Source organism: Dipodomys spectabilis, unplaced genomic scaffold (assembly GCF_019054845.1).
Source record: "Dipodomys spectabilis isolate Male_0828 unplaced genomic scaffold, ASM1905484v1 ptg000402l, whole genome shotgun sequence".
NCBI classification, from domain to species: domain Eukaryota; kingdom Metazoa; phylum Chordata; class Mammalia; order Rodentia; family Heteromyidae; genus Dipodomys; species Dipodomys spectabilis.
Window position 1 is genome coordinate 830,050 of NW_024871079.1, and position 6,723 is coordinate 836,772.

Sequence of the window (6,723 nt, forward strand, 5' to 3'; positions counted from 1 at the left end):
AGCCTATGGTCATACATTAATCCAACCTTGGACTCTTGGACTTTGATAACAGCAGTTCCCCAATTAAATCTTTGTACCAAAAGTGAAAATTTTCAGAGATTGTTATCCCACCTCTTAACCAGCAGGACAGATTTTATTCCTATACTGTTAGGGGTGAGTCTGGTTACCTCTGTTGGAGGAGCAGCTTTTTCTGGAGGTGCTGTAAGACATAGTTTAAAACTAGCTCAGGAATTTGAGGAGAGGGTCGATGAGGATACTCATGCCTCTTCAGTGTCTCTGGCATGCATACAAAGACAACTGAACTCTCTAGCGGGGGTGGCCTTGCAGAATTATAGGGTACTAGACCTTCTCACAGCTTCCAAAGAGGCAACCTATGTTTTTCTAAGGGAAGAGTGCTGATACTGTGTAAATGAATCACGGCTGGAGAAGAAAACATAAAGGTTCTAGATAAACTGTGTGAAGGGCTCCACCAGCACCCATCCGCTAAACTAGATCTAGTATGAGTTCAAAGCCTTTTGGCCTGGTGGCTAGTATCCCTAGCCACCAGCAATTATACTATTTCTTCTACTTGTTATTACTGGTTCCTGTGTGGTTAACTCTTTGATATCACTTATAGAAAAAATAATTGGGACTGTCAAGCTGATGGCCCTTCAGGCCCAGTAAAGCCTCCTGAGTCAGGAAGAAGAGTCAAGAATTTGACTCAGTTACAAAAAGAAGGGGGAATGTAAGGATCCCTTAGGATAAAAGACCCCAAGACCAAGCAAGGACACTGAGTCAGGATATTAACCTCTTATGGGGAACTGAGGAATGCAATAATCTCTTGCTTGAAACTGAGGAATGAAATAACAGGAAACTGCTATTGTAAAAGTCCCTTGTTTGAAAAAAAAAAGTTGATGTTATCATATTAATAGAACTTTGCAGCTTGTACCAGCTTGTGTTTTTTGCCTTCATTAGCCTAGGCTGTGTCCATGTTTAGGGTTATAGTGTTAGCTCCCAAGTCTACACTGTGTCCCTGGCAGGACAACTTCTGTAGCACCTAACAAAATTCTTTAATCTCTAAGCCCGCTTTGATGGACTCATTCTCAGACCCTGTAAGAATTGAAATAACAGTGATTAAGTTGTCTTAGACACTAATGAGGGGAATTTGTTTTAAGGATATCTCAGGTAACCTCAAAGTAAGAATAGAGTAGGAGCAGACCTAAAATCTAGAAGTAGCCATGAACATCCATTGGCAACCTGGGAATGATTGTCTCCTGAACCCACATACCTATTTCAGCATTCTCACTGTTAGGAAAATGGAGGAAAACAGAAAAGGAATAGGCCAGACTCGATGATCAACAGGTGAGGACTGTTTATTGCCAGCAAGGTGCACAGACCTTTCAGGTTTGGAGGTTGTTCGAGGGACTATATTTTGGCTGGACTTATATAGGGCTTGTTTTCACAAGGAAGCAGAAAATGAAAAGTGGCTTATGCTCTCTTAGGCCACAAGGAGACGTCCTTGACCAGGCCCACAAGTTGAATGTTCTACTCTGGATGAAGGGCTATTGTCCCCTGGGGACCAAATGTTATATCCTTGGCCAGGCACTGATTGGAACCTGCCTGCTGACAGGCATGTGGCCACGCCTGTTTTCTTATACCTGGTGTCTTACTTGAGCTGGGGGAATTAGGCAGGAGTCAATCTTTCACTCACCCTCAATTCAGGCTTTCACTGAGCTGGATGCAGAGCAAAACAAGCACAAAGCCACTGGTAACAACCAAAAACCAGCCCTGCTTCTATTCCCTGCAAACATTCTCCAGGAAATATTGCCACACCATGCAGAACAATTCCTACCAGATCTGCTGAGTTTCTGCTAGGCCCAAAAGTCGGGTTCCCTTTCCATTTTACTTTTCATTTTCAGTCTTTTTCTCTTGTTTGTTTTTCTATGAGATCTCTTTTATTTGTATTCATACACACACACACACACACACACACACACACACACACACACACACACACATACACACATTTGTGAAAATACCTTACAGAGAAGTTACAATTACATGAGTACATGAGCAAGGTAATGAGTACATTTCTTATTAGGGATGGTAAGAGGAAACAAAGTGGGAGGCAACAATGCTTGATAAGAAATGTACCCATTACCTTTTATTTGTATTCTGTGACAAGTGATCTGATTTTTCCCTGTTACTGCTTCCAATACATGCTGCCCTAGGTCCAATTGAACACTCTACCACAATGCCTGGACCTCTGCTGAAACAGCTTCACCTAGTCCTATAATTGAATCCCAGGAGGCTGGGAATATGTCTCAGTGATAGAATGCTTCCCTAGCATGCATGAATTCATGGGTTTGATTCCTCAGCAACACATAAGCAGAAAACACCAGAAGTGGTGCTGTGGCTCAAGTGGTACAGTACTACCCTTGAGTAAAATAAGTTCAAGGGAAGTGCAAAGGCCCTGAGTTCAAGCCCCAGGACTGGCACAAAAAGGGAAAAAGACTTGAACCCCAGGGCCTCCGATGTCACATTTAGAAGGCATGTTTTCTTCCTACATTGTCTGTCATGTGTATCTACAGCTTTCTCTAACAAAGGTTTTTCATTGAAACTACAGTTGCTTACATCTCAGGCTTAGGATCTGATATAGGGATTGATCTCTGGGCAACAGGGCTGGTTGAAATGCAAGACATTTCCTTAGCACAATTCAAGGGCCTACTCTACTTGTTTTAGTGTTCTGGGAAAGTTTTCTAAAGCAGTTTTGAAAGCTTGAAGAAAGAAAGCACAAAGCTCATTGCTGGTCTCATTAACTATTGGGTGAAAACTCCTGAAGAGTGGTGGGAGGTGGGGATGTCTTCCTGCTTGGCCCATAGTAGCACGGCATGCAGCTCTTCTGCAATCAAGCATATTTCTACTGATCATATGTGGACATGCCAGCTCATCCTGGTACTCTCCAGGTAACATTCCTTAGGCACCAGGAACTCCATGTAATGAAGTTCAGGGAGTTTACACAGTGCAGAGAAGAGGCAGTTGAGGGTGCAGGCTGACAGCAGGTTAGCAAGGAACTTGAGCTCCTAGAGATAGTGGCAGGAACACAGGCCCAGGATCATCATGACCACATAGCTATGGGTAATAGCACACTCCACTGGGGTCCACACCCGCACTATCTGGACAACCTGTTACCGCAACTTGAGGAAAGTAGAGGGATATAAATGAAGCAGATTGTGTCTACTGAGGTGCAACACATCCAGCTGGGCAGCATGGATACAGTCTGCCAAGAAGTTCATGTCCACATGGTTCAGAGCACAATTGGCCAGGTCCAGCATTCTCAATCATGTTTTGAAGGGGCTGTAGAACATGGAGTAATCAGCACAAATCAGAGGAGTTCCATGTGAGCAACAATGGATGTGAGCAATCCATCTGCTTGTCTGTCACAGAGAACAAAGACTTGCAGGGCAAGTCTTGTTCTTACCTGACTGCATGGAGTCTGTGAAAATAGTTTTGACACATGGTGCTACATGAAATGCAAATGTCTGTGTCCATAAATATGGTTCACTGGGATGCAGCCTGGCTCCCTTGCTTTCACACAGTCTACAGCTGCTGGGCTTGCTGTGTGGTTCAGAATTAACCTGAACCAATGAAACCTTTGTCTTCATCTCACCTAAATGGCAGATTTTATCAACAACCATTTTCATATGAAAGGAGTTATGTACATGATCTTGGAGAAAACATCCACTCTGAGAGCTTGCTACAGGGGAAATGAGGCATTAGTAAGAAAAAAGAGCCATTATTCTAACAATAGAAGAATCCATTACTGTAGAGCCAGGAAGGGAAAGCCAGACATCCCCAACTGAGGCACCATATCCACAATCCAATAATTCTGATTTAGATAGTGTTGGCAGCAAGCACCAGCAAAGGGGCAGCTGGACCCTGTCTCTGACTGAGTCCCTCACTGTCTGTTTGTGCATGCCCCTCTTGATATCATAGCTGCAAATGGGTGAAACTATTAGCTAAGGCCTTATGAGAATCCTGCTTGTGTTGGAGGCCAGGCATTCCCCCAATTCCCATGAATGATCTTGGGTTAATATCTGCTCAGGAAGGCCAGGGTGATACTGCAGTCCCACAGTCAGCTGACAACAACCTCATGTCACCCAGCTGAGCCAGATTTCTATACCTGACCTGAGATAATGCCAGTCACACAGTGTTGGGAACTTTTTTTGCACCACAATAGACAACTACAGGAGTCACTATAGTTAGCTATGCCTTATAAAGCAACATTCTAGACCCATTAGTTAGCATGTTCTTTTCACAGAGACCTCTCCCTCTCCCTTCCCCCTCCCGCTTTCCCTCTCTGTCCTGCTCTTCTTGCTTTCCCCCACTCTTCCTCCTATCTATGCTAGGAATTACAGCCAGGGTTTTTCATGTGCTAGTCAAACACGTAGCATCAAGGCACATTTTAGTCCTTATCTTTCTTTCTTCCTTTCTTTCTTTCTTTCTTTCTTTCTTTCTTTCTTTCTTTCTTTCTTTCTTTCTTTCTTTCTTTCTTTCTTTCTTTCTTTCTTTCTTTCTTTCTTTCTTTCTTTCTTTCTTTCTTTCTTTCTTCCTCTGTCTCTCTGTCTCTCTCTCTGTCTTTGTCTGTCTCTTTCTCTCTTTCTTTACTTATTTTGAAGACCAAGACACCATTCAAACTCAGTATCTGATGCTTTTGCTCACTGGCTGGTACTCTAATATTTGGGCTACACCTTCAACCCCCAGACCTTGTTTTTTGAGGCAGTCTCCCTATGTTATCCAGGCTGGACTTGAACTCACTTTCCTTCTTCCTCAGGCTTCTGAGTGTTGGGATTGCAAGCCTGGTTTTGATGTCTACCTTACACATTGTCTCTTTCTAACTAGAAGCATTCCCCTGAGGTCCCTCACTATTCTGGATCACTCTTGGTCCTCTAACTTCTTTATTTCTCTTTTGTGCTCTCTTATGTGCAGCTCCAGAGAGCATTGAGCTTGGGGCTTTGTGAATAAGCTGTTCTTCTACCTATCACTCAGTGCCCCTACAGCCTGTGAAGCCACGGACCAGAGTGCTTGACCCATCCCTCTTCCTTTCAGTCTCTGAGACTCTGAGAATCTGGATCTTCCCTGTCAGCATGGAGAGGGCCACACTCAGCTCTATCAGGTAAGTCATGTGACTGAGCTCTCAGGAGATGGAGCCAAGGAGGCAGTCTTCATGCTTAGAAGTTGGGACAGAAGTGAAGGGTGTGTCAAAGGCCTTGATGGGGAGGATGAGTGAAGTCAGATGAGGGAATCCCACCTGGGCTAACAACTGCTGCACATGCCAGCATGTAGCCGCACATTGTGGGCCACTTCCAGCTTGCACAGCTAACCTGTCCTGGCTAGGCTTAACACCTGCAGGAGCTACCCAGGGCTCAAGCTGTCTTCCCTGAATGAGGGGCAGTGCATCTGCAGAGCAGCCATACCTGCTGATTTCAGGGCCTGCACCACTATCTCAAAGTTGCCTTCAATGACAAATAAATAAATGAGGACTTCAATAGGTCACCTGACTGCATAGGGCTCTGCCTGTAGTTGGCAGCATATTCTAGCCAGGAGCTCAGTGTGGCCCCACTTTCCCAGAGCCCTTCCACAAGGGCATTGCTGTACCTGCACATCCCGGATACCCATAAGGTTAGATCTCTGCAGCTGATGAATCCTTTTAAAGAATTATTTAAGAAGGATTTTTTCCTTTGTTTTATTTAGAAAAGAATATTTTAAAGGTTCATTCCCTGGAAAACACTTGCCCAGTTTTAAATGCCAAGACAAATAGTTGGGTTCCACATGAGAGTGCCATTAAGATACTAGAACTCTATGTACTTTTCAGGGATACAATGAATTTTGGGATGACTCAATGTTTTAGGTATCCATGATTCTAATACTAGATACATTTCTACTTTCTCAAAACTTACAGAGAAGAGATTTTGATTCCAAGAGACTTTGAATAATAGTATGAAGTCTTTCATAACTCCGCATCAACTCTTCATTTTATGAACTTATTTTCCTAATATAATTTATGAAGCTTTATAGTTAATTATTTTCTCCAAAGTCACAAAATCATTTTTTGAAGATTTTCTAATAGGGATAAAGCTTTGCGACTGAAAGGTCAATATAATCCTTTTTGTCAACTATAATCAAGAATCTCTTGAAATTATTTTTGAATGTTAAATTCCTCCAAAGCCTATACTTGAATGGAATCGCTTCTATCCTGAGTGTATGAATTGTGTGTGCTTGGGAAAAGTTCCATTTATCCCATTAATATGTGGAGGATATTTCACAGGGAGGAGATCCAGATAGTACTTACCCACTTTGGTCTCATCTCTGTACTCTGTGCGTTTGGACAAATTTCAACTTTGTTCACGACTCATTTAACTTTTGTAGATCCTATGATGAAGATACTCCTTTTTTTTGGGGGGGGGTCTGGTTGTGGGGCCTGAACTCGGCCTGGGCACTGTACCTCAGCTCTTCAGCTCAAGGCTAGCATTCTACCACTTGAGCCACAGAGCCAATTCCGGCTTTTTTCTTTTTGCTTATGTGATGCTGAGGAATTGAACACAGGGCCTCAGGCATGCCAGGCAAGCACTCTACCCCTGAGCCAGCTTCCCAGCCTGATGAAGATACTCTTAAATTTAATTTTTTTTCTAAAATATATCAGAAGCCTGTAAGTATTCCTCAATACATCTTGTATTCCCACAA

At 43.2% G+C, this 6,723-nt stretch overlaps 1 pseudogene; it reads right to left on the reverse strand.

Moving 5' to 3' along the window:
* Window positions 1-2,703: 2,703 nt before the first annotated feature.
* LOC122096910 lies at window positions 2,704-6,346 on the reverse strand (annotated as a pseudogene).
* Between the last annotated feature and the right edge of the window lie 377 nt (window positions 6,347-6,723).